Source organism: Myxocyprinus asiaticus, chromosome 28 (assembly GCF_019703515.2).
Source record: "Myxocyprinus asiaticus isolate MX2 ecotype Aquarium Trade chromosome 28, UBuf_Myxa_2, whole genome shotgun sequence".
Taxonomy (NCBI): domain Eukaryota; kingdom Metazoa; phylum Chordata; class Actinopteri; order Cypriniformes; family Catostomidae; genus Myxocyprinus; species Myxocyprinus asiaticus.
In genome coordinates this window covers 21381231-21396320 of record NC_059371.1, presented here as the reverse complement: position 1 = coordinate 21396320, position 15090 = coordinate 21381231, and positions in this window count along the sequence as shown.

Sequence of the window (15090 nt, the reverse complement as noted above, 5' to 3'; positions counted from 1 at the left end):
AAAGGTGTCCAGAGTGTTTAACTCAGATATTTATTTAAACGTAGCCTCGAGCATATGGCTGAACCCTAAACTATGTATTAATAAGTCCCCTTTCTGTTGGTCAGATTGGATTGTGAGGTGGGTTAATACACTTGGTGAACTATATGAGAGTGGAGTATTGAGATCTTTTGAAAATTTGATTCAACATTTTGGGATTCCCAGATCTCAATTTTATAAGTATTTACAGCTGCGCCACCTGCTCTGCACTGTTTTTGGGAGTAGCACGCACCCCCCTAGAGCAGCAGATACTCTGAGAATGGTGAATGCTGCTTTTGGGAAGGGTCATGAGGCATCAGTGTATTACTCCCTGCTAATTCAGAGTCTGGGGGACGGAGATTTAAATTCTCTCAAAAGATTATGGGAGGAAGATTTAAATTTGTTATTGGAGGAAGGAGTATGGGCTAGGATTCTAAAAAATATCCAGTCTGCATCTAGAGATGCAAGTGTTCGCCTTATGCAATTTAAGATTTTACATAGATTTTATTGGACCCCTTCTAAATTGTATAGGCTTGGTCTTAAGGACACATCCATCTGCTGGCGATGCCATTCAGAAGATGGAGACACCACCCATGTTTTTTGGGGGTGTCGTAAGAACCAAGTATTTTGGCTGAAGGTGCAAAGTTTTGTATGTGATGTGTTGGGCACTCAGGTCTCGTTCTGCCCCATACTCTGTATTTTGGAAGATGGGGAGGTCATGGATTTGGAGGATAAGTACATGAAGGACTGGGTTTTGACCAGTGTGATGACTGGTAGGCAGGTTATTTTGAGGAGTTGGAAGTCGGATGGAGCACCCTCGTTCGTGGAGATGGGGAGGGTGGCTGCCTTCGAGGAGGGATTGAGCAGAAGGATGGGAATTAGGGATTTTTACAATAAGAAATGGGGCAATTACTTAGCATTTTTTGGGGAACCTCGAGGAGGGGCGGTGGAGGGAGTAATTTAGAGTTTCGTTGTTTTTTTTTTTATTATACTTGATTATTGTATTTTATTTTATTTTTTGTTGTTGTTTTAGTTTTGTGTTTTGTTGTGTGTGTGTGTCTTTATTTTATTGACCACAGGGGTGTTCGTGGGGGGGGGGGGGGGGTCAGGGTGGGGTGGAAGTTTGGTAGGGGGAGGGGATATAGTGGGGGTTTAATGTTTAAAGTGATTGATTCAATATATATATGTTGTTGGTGTGTTAATTTATGAATCAATAAAAATGTTGATAACAAAAAAAAGAAGTCATTAAAACTCATTTTTTAACTACTCCACAGATTTCATATTAGCAAACCATAGTTTTGGCAAGTCGTTGACATCTACTTTGTGCATGACACGAGTAATTTTTCCAACAATTGATTACAGACAGATTGTTTCACTTTAAATTGTGTACATCACAATTCCAGTGGGTCAGAAGTTTACAAACACTTAAGTTAACTGTGTCTTAAAGCAGTTTGGAAAATTCCAGAAAATGATGTCAAGCCTTTTGGCAATTAGCCAATTAGCTCCTGATAGGCTAATTGGTGTCAATTGGAGGTGTACCTGTGGATGTATTTTAAGGCCTACCTTCAAACTCAGTGCCTCTTTGCTTGACATCATGGGAAAATCAAAAGAAATCAGCAAAGATTTTTTTGGACCTCCACACGTCTGGTTCATCCTTGGGAGAAATTTCCAAATGCCTGAAGGTATCACGTTCATCTGTACAAACAATAGTAAACAAGTATAAACACCATGGGAACATGCAGCCATTATACCACTCAGGAAGGAGACGCATTCTGTCTCCTAGAGATGAATGTAGTTTGATGCAAAAAGTGCAAATCAATCCCAGAACAACAGCAAAGGACCTTGTGAAGATACTGGAGGAAACAGGAAGTATCTATATCCACAGTAAACGAGTCCTATATTGGCATTACCTGAAATGCTGCTCAGCAGGGAAGAAGCCAATGCTCCAAAACTGCCATAAAAAACCTGACTACAGTTTGCAAGTGCACATGGGGACGAAGATCTTACTTTTTGGAGAAATGTCCTCTGGTCTGATGAAACAAAAATTGAACTGTTTGGCCATAATGACCACCGTAATGTTTGGAGGAAAAAGGGTGGACTTGCAAGCCGAAGAACACCATCCCAATCGTGAAGCATGGGGGTGGCAGCATCATGTGGTGGGGGTGCTTTGCTGCAGGATGAACTGGTGCACTTCACAAAATAGATGGCATCATGAGGAAGGAAAATTATGGAATATATTGAAGCAACATCTCAATACATCAGCCAGGAAGTTAAAGCTCGGTCACAAATGGGTCTTCCAAATGGAAAATGACCCCAAGCTGTCAAGGTATTGGAGTGGCCATCACAAAGCCCTGACCTCAATCTGATAGAAAAATTGTGGGTAGAACTGAAAAAGTGTGTGTGAGCTAGGAGGCCTACAAACCTGACTTAGTTACACCAGGTCTGTCTGGAGGAATGTGCCAAAATTCCAGCAACATATTGTGAGAAGCTTGTGGAAGGCTACCCAAAATGGTTGACCCAAGTTAAACAATTTAAAGGCAATGCTACCAAACACTAACAAAGTGTATGTCAACTTTTGACCCACTGGGAATGTGATGAAAGTAATAAAAGCTGAAAGAAATAATTCTCTCTACTATTATTCTGACATTTCACTTTCTAAAATAAAGTAGTGATCCTAAATGACCTAAGTCAGGGAATGTTTTCTATGATTAAATGTCAGGAAACTGAGTTTAAATGTATTTGGCTAAGGTGTATGTAAACTTCTGACTTCAAATTTAAGCACGATGCACCCACGTCAATAACAGACAGACATGGAGCACGAGTATCCGGATCCCGACACAGACCGAAACCGGACCAGACAGGAAGTCAGGATCCAGACAGGAAGTCGTGCTCCTGACATGAAACAAGACAGACCGAAGTGCACATGGCAGGGGTATACAACCGAAACCATTCATTCACACAAAGACAGACAATGAAACACAAGACAGACATGGGAAGATAATGCCACGGTCCTGTCAGACAAAAACCCAGACTGACAGAGTAACAGGACCGTGACACTTCTGCTATTGTTTGAAGCTACTGCTGAATGTTGTCATAATTCAGACAAAGCATGTTGGTTGCTTGCACATGAGTGCACCACCTTGTATTAGACAAGGATTTCCAAGTTTGAATGCGGCCCTTCTCATTTTCTTCTAGGTTGGACTTAGCAATCTGCCATCTCCATGTGGATTTTGAGCAGAAGTTAAAAACAGACTGTACAAACGTGAAAAACTCATCAGTCTCAAGACAACAGTTCACTGTAATTACTCCAACTAAGTTCAGAGTATGTGCAGCACAAGGAACCCTTTCAGCTAACGAGTTGACTTTGTGTACGTGAGACTGCACACCTTTATAAACAACAGACATGTTACTGGCATTGTCAAGCTTTGTCCACAGAAGTTCTCTATGTTTAGGTCTATCTCCATCAGAACTGAAATAACTGAATTGAACAGTGACTTGCCAGTGAGACTGATTATTGATAGAAACTTTAAGAAACGTGCTGCTATGCTTCCTTCTGATACAAAGCGCACATTAAATGTAAGCTGATCAGAATGTGAAACGTCTGGACTGGAGTCAACGATTATTGAATAAAATTTTGCCATCCTGATTTTATTCACAATTACAGAGAGCACCTTTTCACCCATCAAATGAATAAATTCTTCACATACAGTAGATGAAAGATATGAAGGAGTCCCCTTGCCTGTGTTGCCAAATCGTACAATATGCTCTCTAAGAAATGGATCGATCTGACTCATTAAACAATACATGCTCCCTCTGATGGGGAATAAAGGAGTCAATCTTGTCGCACTGTCTATTCCACCAAATAGCCAGCACACAAAACAGTACATGGCTCCCTTTAATAGGGAATAAAGGAACCAATCTCGTCACACGTTTTCGCCATTTACTAGTCTACGATTAAACAGGCTTTTTGAAAATTGTATCTTTTGATTTTTATATTGCTGTTCTGATGCAGAAAATCAGCTGTAGGATTTTGACAAAATCGTGGGCCTTTATCAAACCAATACTCCCGAAACTTCTCGTTGATCACACCCCAAGTTCCAGGATCAGTGTTTGTGTATGCTGTGTGATCTACAGTAGACAGGGCTGGTGGTGAAGCTGGTGAAAGGCTGCTAGTAGTGTTGTCAAAAGTATCACTGCTTCGGTACCAAGTCCGTACTAAAATAAAAAAGATGCAACGATACCAATGTTTCTCCAGTTCCGGTAGTACCGAGCACTGACTCTATCCGGTACCAGCGCGCAATATGACTGACACACGACAGCTTTAAAATGCTCACAGGCTTATTTTGAACGTGTGCTCTGTTGCTCCTTTTACACTGAAATGGACAATTAATCCAAGTGACGTCCTAGTGTAATTTATTAAACTACTGAAAGCTGCAATCTTACTTTGGATGAGCTGCATACTTTAAATGAATGTATTAATCTGACCGCTCAGAAACTCCACAGATATTGAGAATCATTCATGTTGTATGAGATGACAGAGCAGAGCACTAATCCATGGTGAACCATGCAACACATGTAAACTATATATTTATATAATTAAATCACAGCATTGTGCTTTAATCTCACCTCAACTTTATTTATATAGCATTTAAAACAATAGTGTTGACCAAAGTGCTTAACAGTAATAAAATGTTATACATAACATTTCAAAATTACCACATACACAAATACCAGTATTCTAAAATACAAACACTCAAAAACTGTGTCCTAGTCAAGTCATTTTTATTTGTTAAGCGCTTTTCACAACACACATCGTTTCAAAGCAGCTTTACGGAAAATCATGCATTAACAAAAAAATGAAACTGTAATATCTATAAAGTCTTAGAGTCATCATTGTGTAGTTTGATTAAATATGATTGTAAATTGTGTATAAAAAATGTAATAATGAAATACTAATTGTATTTAGAACCCCAGTGAGCAAGCTGAAGGCAACTGTGGCAAGGAACACAAAACTCCATAAGATGTTGGTTAATGGAGAAAAATATCCTTGGGAGAAACCAGGCTCACTGTGGGGGCCAGTTCCCCTCTGGCTAACCAGCATGAATATAATGCCAATATAAGTTATTTATGTCCAGTTCAGGTCATGGTTTAAGATTAGTAAATTAAGTAAGTGTTAAGTTCCAGTGTTTAAAATTTGTTTTTTTTTATGAACTGTAAGATTAATGACTAATGTCTTTGAAGTCCATCCTGGATTAACTGCAGAAGTTCACATAGATGCATTGTCCTTTGTTAGTTGGTTGATGAAGGCTTTTGTTGGCAATTAAATGATAGTCTATGTATTCCATTTCAAGAGTGTAGTCCATCAATAGACAAAGTTGATGCAGGCAGAGATCAATGAGGCGCATCGCAGTTCAACTGGCAGTTAATTTCGGTGAGGTTCGGTGGGGTTCATCCTAAATCCAAGGTTCAGGCAGTGGTATATGAAGTATCAGCTGTCTTATAGTTGGAGTTGGCATCAGTTCATCCTCTGAAGTCCATCGTAAAAGTCTGAAGTGATGTCTGGCTAGCACTGGCTGTAGTTTGTCATCATCACTCAGAGAGACACATAGTAGTGGAGTTCAACACCAAGCAGGAACGGAGCTGGATCTGGCCGGCTCTGGTAACCTCGGGATATGAACATGGAACAAATATAATAATATTAGCGTAGATGCCATTCAATTTATTGCAGAGTTATAGATCATGATATATGTTTCTGGTTCTGGCAGACCTAACTAAAGCAGCCTAATTGTGAGTTGAAGGATAAATTAGGTGTATGCCAGGCTAAATAGATGAGTCTAACATTGTTAGGGAGACTATTCCATAGTTTAGGAGCCAAATAGGAAAAGGATCTACCTCCTTTTGTGGATTTTGATATTCTAGGAACTGACATTCCTACATTTCATGTTTCAGACTCAAAGGCCAGTGTAAAGAGATGAGATTTCAGATGTGACTTAAAAGTCTTCAGTGATCACACTGGGCCATGTCACAAACTGTTTATCTGGGAAAGTGAACCTTCAGGCAAAATACACGTTATAATAAAAGCACGATTCAAAATAAAATCTAGATGCTTGAAATTGAAGAAATGATATACAACATTTAATAAAAATATATTACAACTATATAGTAAAATTTAATATTCTCTGTAATATTAATAATAATAGTAATAGTAACAATAATTAATCAATTTATCACAAGCAAGACAGCTGTTGAATAAAAATTTGGCAAAAAAAATGCAATGAAATATTAAAAAGTTCTGTTTTCACTTATTAAAATGTTTAAGAATGAATTAAATAGACACCATTTTGATGAATGATTTAAATCATGTTCTGCAATAAAACTGTAATTATTAAAATAAATATTAAAAATGACTAAACTTATGTGTTCAATAGCACATTAACATATTAGCATTTTTTGTTGAGGTATCGAAATTGGTATCGAGAACCGTGAACTTTCAATGGTATCAGTATGGACTAGTCAAATTTTGGTACCATGACAACACTAGCTGCTTGTTTTGTGTTGCACTGCAGAGGGCGGTCCCTGTTCATTATTATTAGCATCAGCCTTTACCAAGTTTTTACCATCTTCAGTTTCATTATCCCCAGCAGCAGTTGATGGTTGTGTAGCTTCATATTTAAGATGATCTGGTCGGGATCAGCAAGCAACAAATCTACACATTAGCTGTTAGATTAACATTAACTTGTTAAGATAATTTAAGGCTTGCCTTAATTGCGCTGTTATAAACATAGAGCTTGTGAATACAGTAAAATAGCAATGTACGTTTATCACATCTATCAAGTTAATTACCAAACTAACCTAAAATATTCGGGCACAATGACGACATGTTTTTATGGCAGCCCCAGGGATTAAGCCCCGGTAAGCCTGTGCGTTAATGCTGGTCTGGGAGCAGGTGACCTCTTTGTCAGCTTAAATGGTTCTGTGGCTAAGTGAGAAGCAACACGATATTGTGATGAAAAAGAAACATTTAAAAACCCCAAAAGAATTTTAAAAGGCAGCTAATTAGCCCTGACAGTCTTCCAGACTGTGAGGCGTTAAGGAATGTGTGAGCGACTGTTTGAGGGTGTGAGGGGACAAACGAGGCACTAAATGAGGGCTGATGAAAGCAGTGTGAATTATTCATCATATTATGGGACAAAGTGTGAAATGATTACCTCCATCCAGTAAAGTCTTTTCACACTCAATCTCACCTGCTCGCATTTATCCACCACACACCAAACACATGGGCTTGCTCAGAACATCAGCTCTGTGATGAAACACACCCATATGACCATAAAGGTATGAATTCTTCCTTGATTTCTTTGCTGTGTGAAATAAATTCCTCTCTTCTCTGCAGACAAAACAAAGGATCTAGGAAAAGACAGCGAATCGGTCTGCTGAAGCTGTGTTGTGGCAGACTAATAGACGGGGCGGTCTTGGTTGAAAAACAACCCTGTGGTTATTAGTTCCACGTGTACCGGGAGACCACGTCATAGCACCACATCAAATGGTCAACAAGTATAGGAACATGAAATGTAGATGTGCAATCTGGCCTTTCTGTGACAGCAAGGAGAACTGTTATGTAATCTAGGAATGTACAGAACTCATAAATAGTGGATCATGTGATACACGATCATGTGATTTGTGCTAACATGTGCTCTTGATGGGCATGCGTATTCTAAACATATTAAACTAACCCCAGTTACTGTTCTTTTTAATGTCTACTTTTGCAAAGCTTAAAGGAATAGTTCACCCAAAAATGAAAATGCTCTCATCATTTCAGTTCTGAAGAAGGAAAGTCACACACATCTGGGATGGCATGAGGGTGAGTAAATGATGAGAGCATTTTCATTTTTGAGTGAACTATTTGTTTAAAGTTTTACAAATACAGAAATTAATTTTAGTACTTGTGAAAAATATGTTTCAAGATGCACTCTGTAATTTTCTGTTTATGTTGCACTGACACCTAGCGGCGTAAATGCAGCATGATGCAAAATCAGAAGTTTTCAGGTACTAATGTCATAGTAGAAATGCACTATACCAGTAAGCCATGATTAATTTATTCCGCAAGGGAAGGTGTCCGATTACTGCGGATTATCGAGATAAAGTTATATAGAGTGCAACAGTGCCCGCCTAATTTTTCCAGACGTCTTGGTTCGGGAAGTATTTTTCCCATTTATTTTTTCCATGGAGATTTCATCAAATAAAAGAATTGTACACCATGAGCTAAACAAACCAGTTCCGAGGTAAATCACAAAATTACAAATTTGATTTGAAACAGAAAACTATTTGAAAAATGTACAAAAAGACAAAGGTACAAGACTGTGTACTTACCTTCTTTCTTGAGGACAGGAACTTACAACAAATAATGTAACTGAATTAAAACAATAAAAAAAATATAAAACTATTAATTTAAAGTTGTTAATTATAATTATGGAAACAATATATTTTAAGTTTATTGCAAAATATTCATACATATAAGTAGTTTGAAAGTGTATGGAAGACCGACTTGCTTGCGCCATTCAAAGTGCATCATGGAAGTGGGTGGTCACTGTAGTGCTCGTTTGGTGCACTTTGTTTGCTGCAATTGTCTAATTGGATCATGGGTAGTGTACTTCTTCACCAGAGATTCCACTAATAAACATGATTTAAAAAAAAGTTGAAAATGAAGCGAACCGATGGCTTTAACAGAAGCATATACTGTACCATCGACTTGGAGCTTACAGTAGGTATGTCTTTAAAGGTTTCTAAATTATCACAAAAAAAAAAAAAAAAAAAAAACTTGTGCTCTATTTGGTTGGTCACATGATCTCAACATGCTGTGAATGATGACACAGCTTATTCGAGATTGACAAGACTCACAACGTGACAACCGTGATGCTTGTTTCATGGGCTGAGTTTGCAATAGTATGATATTTCATATACTACTCTAACTACTGCTATGTCAGACTATGGCAGAAATAAGAGTAGTATGGTAGTATGCCAATACCCAGGTGTTTATTCTGACACCTCCAGTTCATTGAAAACTCTCACAAATCAATGTTTTTAACAGTACATCACGGTATACAGTATTATGTTTTTCATAATATGTAATAATATCATGTTTATTCATACAAAAATATTCAAAATGATTCACAATACTGACTCATTTATTGGTATTAAAATAATAAATAATAAAAATGGTTGGACTTTCTTCTTGTACAAACAGCAGACACTGTATTAAGGAGCACATAACCCTTTCAGCTGAATAACGTTTCTGGTTATTTTACGTTAAATTCCAGCAACTGTCTATCTGAATTCCACTTCGTCTGTAATAAAAAAACAAAACAAACAAAAAAAAACAAAACAAAAAAACATAACGTGATCTGCTGTGACTGATTCCGGTTTAGCACACGACGGAAAGCACAAAAGTGTCTGGCTCGACGGCTCTCTTTTAAACTTCTCCCCAGACTGCAAGTCTCGGTAAACTGAGATGCAGTTCAAGTCAAACACACCAATTGAATTCAGTCATGGCTGACTGCAAATACTGCATTTCTACTATGGTATCGGGAACTGAGAACTTCTACTTTACATGATGCTGTATTCAAGACAACAGGTGTCAGTCCAAGACAAGTGCTATTTTGGCCAGTGCAACATACGGTAGCATGTATTGTCAGTCCTTTAGTAGAGTGCAGAGTGTGTGATTAACACATAAGGGGTAAATAATTACACAGACCTGCAGCTTTTATTTCTGTGTTCTCCTTCAAAGCTGTCATCAGCTCTGCTCATCAGAGAAGTGCTGATAGCTCGTGCTCGTAAGTCTGTGTCTGGACTCTGGGAACTGTTTTCACAGTTGGGGGGATTGGGAGCACAGCCCCAGTTTACAAGAGCTGGAAAAGGGACTGGGTCAGCTCCAAGCTCTGATTCATGGCCACCCTCTCACCTTACCAGCTGCGTCTGACATCATTCAACATCATTCCTCCCACTTTTTGACCCAATGGATACACGGACAAGAGAACAAGTCGTCATTATAGCTACCATATTCATAATAGTGAAAGCAACATTTGCTGCTGGGACTTCACTGCCTCTAATTACTTTTAAAAAGCAAACTGTTGTTGACTACAATGTTGACTACCATTTTGTTTCAAAATTGTAGCATTCAAGACAATCTCAAGACCAGTTATACAAGTTCAGTTCAACTACTGCACATTTACTGATTTCTCTTTCAAGACATTAAGATGAACTTTAGACCTTATTCACACAAGCGCCATCTTTGATTTTTAATGGGAATGACAATGAGGCTGTGAGGGACAGACTTACAGTCTCTTCAATGGGCTGTACTGCAGTTTAAAGTGTTTTTGGATCATTCCGCAGACAAAACATTGATACAATATCTGTCCAAGAACATCCAGTATACAAAAAAACTCCAGACAACATGAGTTGTGGAAAATCAGATGTGATCTAGGAGCTTTATACAGCTGTAAACTATTCATGCCATTGAAGAGTTGGTTAGTCTATCTTTCACAGCCTCGTTGTCATTCCTGTTAAAATAAAAGATGGCACGATTGTGAATAAGGTCTATTGTTATCTCTTATCTAAGACCACACACCTGTTGGTCTGAAAGATATCTTAGCTCTACATCATTCTTTGCATGCAAAAAAAAAAAAAAGAAAAAAGAAAGTACTGACCTGAGACAACTGTATAATATTTTTGTCATGCAGAGCTACAGGTATATTCCTTCTGCATTTGCAATTACAGAGCTACTCTTGCAATACATTCTTATCAAATTGTTCCATTTTTTTTTTTTTTTTTTTTTTTTGTATCCTTGGTCCATAGTCTGTCTGCTATTCATTAATCTCATGTTGAGATCATTATTGCATCATGGCTAGACTTGGTCCAGAAAAATGAGGTTGACATTTTTATCTGTCATCAGAACAGCTGGGGAAACATGATCTTTTCCATCATATAATTATTATATGCATCCTTTATAAATTGTATTGTATCATCCTTCATGTTTTTTAATGACCTGCATTTGAAAGATTAACTGTCTATATAGAGATGGATACTGATTTAATGATTTAATCTCATCATGTAGATGTTGCCCTCTGCTGGTGTGGAGAATGTACTTGCACGTCAAATTGATATAAATCACACATAACAATCCTACCAACTGCTTAAACTTTTAAGGGCCCATTTCTCCAAACTATAATCAGTGCTCTCAAAACAATTCACACAGCCGACGAAACAGGCACTCAAGTTTGCAGAACAATTACATTTCACTGCATAACGAAGCAACATATTCTTTCCTGATTTTGCATTTATTAAAACTAAATACTAACATCAAAACTATAGATGTGTACTGTTGAATTCATAAAATTTTCAGCTATAAACACACAACTCTATGATTGAAATAATAAAAATACACAATAAAGACCTTTTCCCATCTGTTTTCATAAAATGTCTCTAAATTTCTAGTTGTTTCTGCTCTTCCTCTGGAAGAATGATGAAGTTTACTGTAAAAAAAAAATAGCAGTCTTGCTCAATTGTATTGTTCCACCCTGCTGTCCTCTTTCTCTCTGCACACCATCAATACACCATCTCCATTTGGTCTTTCCTCAACTCTTTCAATGCAGTGCTCACCCCTGAAAGAGTTGAGAAAACCTTCCCCTTTTCTCATCTCTTTTTCCTCTTATTTTCTCTTCCTTTACCCACTCTACCTCTTCTCATTTTGCACCTCTTTTTCTTCTTCTTCTTCTTCCTCGTTGTTTGTTTGCTCTGAATTTTCATATTTGACCCCTTTTATAGATAGCAGAGTCATGACAGTTGTGTGAAAAATTTAGTAAATTGCATTTTCTTTGCTGTGTGCATTACTACCACAGCAGATATCAATATGAAGTCATTTAACAACCTGACATGTGCATTTGAGAGTATGACTTTAATTTAGTTGTTTGTGTTGACTGTTTTAAAAGCATGAATTTTAGATTAGAGAAATTTGTATATAGTGTTTTGAGAAAATGAGGAAAATCAAGGACAATTACAAAGTGTTCAGATGGCTGTGTTAATTGTTTTGAGAGCAGTGACCTGAGTTTTAAATGCGTAAAATCAATTGAGAAAAACTGTAATATGAGCAGGTGGAGATCAGTTTATGTTCTTCTCAAAGAATAAAGAAAGATCTACTAGGTTCACATGAGTTATGCTCACACTCTCTCTCCAATTGGGGAATCACTACATTACACATTTATGTTGGGTTTTGTGCAAGCATATAGCAAATCAATGGCTTTAGAGTGTTGTCCCAGAAAGAATCAGGCAAATAATACAGTAGCTACCATGATGTACCTCCACTGTTGTAAATGACATAAAATATGTGTAGAGCATTCTGATAAGCCTAACCAAACCTTAACTGTAAAATGAGAAGTAGCTATTTCATATTGGTATTAAAAAATATAATAGCAGTGATGATAGTCATACTCCAATAATTTAAAAACAAAATTATAATCACATTTTTAATAAGCAATTTTGCCTTACCAACCTTATTAAAAGTATCTTAACTTCATGGCAGCTCTTCAAAAATGACATTGCATAAAAAAAGAGCATTTAATAGCATAAGTTCTTTAGGACACCTGTTACTATGCTAAATCTTTGTACATAGGAACATCACAAATTAGATTCCAATGAGTTAATATCTTGCACACAAAGCAAGATATACAAAAAGGGTTTGTAATTAAGTCACCAAAATATAAAAACAGACAAATGCGCTGGATAAAGTGAGCCCTGTTCGACTATTGCACGAGTTTCAGTTTCTGGATTATTCAAGAGGCATTTATGCTACCTGTGCTCCAGCCTTGTTGTTGTTGAATGTCTAGTTACTTTAGTGTTGTGTTGCTACATGTCAATGTAGATGACAAACTAAGTCGACACGTAGTTCTTATCATGTTTGATTTTTGTTCATAGTGACATCTACATATTCAGTAATAAAAAATCTAACAAATTTGAACTGAAATTAGACACTATACTCAATGAAACATCACACCTATGTTTATTTTGTTTCAGATTTTCTGGGCAGTATGTACAAAAAAAAAAGAAGCTGTATTTACAATGATAATTGCACAGGAAAAGGTCACAAAAGCAGCTGCTAAGGAAAGCATAACAATGCCTACAAATTCATACCCTGTTATCAGCATGGATTTTGTGCTGCATCTTTTTTCCCCCAGTCTGCACAGCAATTACTGTCATTAACATACAGTTTGGACGCTGCACCATAAATGTTGCTAGAACCGTTTCTCACCATAAGGGGGCACAAAAGCAGACAGAAGACTAAAATCCCTATTCCAAAAGGCTCCACTTCCTTATTATGACTTTTTCCTCAACTGAGTAGTTTTTTTTTATTTTTTAAATACACAACTAATCCCAATATCTCTTGGGTGGAATAATTTTTTTATAGTTATGGGGAGGTCGTCCAGCCTTTAGTCCGGTACAACATAGAAAAAAATATATAGACCAGTTCAAGGGCTATTAGTTGGTTTAAGGAAGTGACATCTTTGTTCCTTGAACATTTCCTGCTAGTGTTCAAACTCATACAAAACAACAGCGGGAGGAGCTTCATTCATAGTGACTAACACGATTAACCTTACTAACAGTAATACAATTATCATAAAATGTCATTATTAAAATGTGGACCATGTTGTTTGGTGGCTGGATGCTCCCTGGATGCCTGGAACTAACAGAAATTCAAGTGTTTAGATTTTCGAAAAAGCAACCGCAAATGGATGCATGAACCACTGCAGTGAAGCAAGACAGCTGAATAAGTGCAGTACTAACAACTGTAGCACACGTCTTATCTCTGGTAGGTGAATGACATTTATGCCAACTAATTGTAAGTTGGATAGGTAGAGCTCTAAAAATGACTATAGATCACTCCCATTATAATAGATGAAGCTGCGCAAGTCCCTGAGTACGTTTACATGCACAGTAATCCGCTGATTATTCTCTAAAAAAGTAAGAACGTTTAAATGCCACTCGAAATCCTTGTAATGGGCAAAAATCTACCTGTGTCGACCGGTTTATTCATAAGCCATGTATGGCCTTTACGTCGATAAAGAAATGCGGTTTATCGCATTTAATGACAACATTTATTAAGCATAATCAGTGTAAGAACCTGCATGTAAACGTGCTCATTTACTATTACATTTAGTCATTAGAAGACACTTTTATACAAAACAATTTCCACATTAGGAACACAAAAAATAAATCAGAAAAAATAAATCCAGACATTGAATGGCTTCATTGATTATAACAGGAGCAATTAAATAGTTCAGATCTCTCTGCTGAGGAAATAATTGTGAGCATCTCAACTATGATCCAATTTCATCACCTCTCTTGTGTAGATATGCAGTATCAACAACATGTCTGGCAAAGTCACTTCAGGTAATCGTTTGATGTTCTTTGAGAAATTATGTTAACTCAAAGCCTGATTTAAAGGATCCAGTAATGATACTTGAAGTGCTCCAAAGACAGTAGCATTTTAATTCCTTTGTTATTGTTTACATCCATATATATATATATATATATATATATATATATATATATATATATATATATATATATATATATATATATATATACATACACACACACACACACACATATATATATATATATATATATATATACATATATATATTCACACACACACACTGCCTGGCCAAAAAAAAAGTCACATACTCTAATATTTCGTTGGACCACTTTTAGCTTTGATTACGTTGTGCATTCGTCGTGGCATTGTCATCCTGGAATATGCCTGTGGAAGAAAAATTACATTGATGGGATAAACTGGTCATTCAGTACATTCAGGTTGTCAGTTGACTTCATTTTATTGCCGCATAACGTTGGTGAGCCTAGACCTGACCAATTGAAGCAACCCCAGATCATAACACTGCCTCCAGAGGCTTGTACAGTGGGCACTATGCATGACGGATGCATCGCTTCATGCGCTTCCCTTCTTACCCTGAAGCACCCATCACTTTGGAATAGGGCAAATCTTATTCATCAGACCACATGACCTTT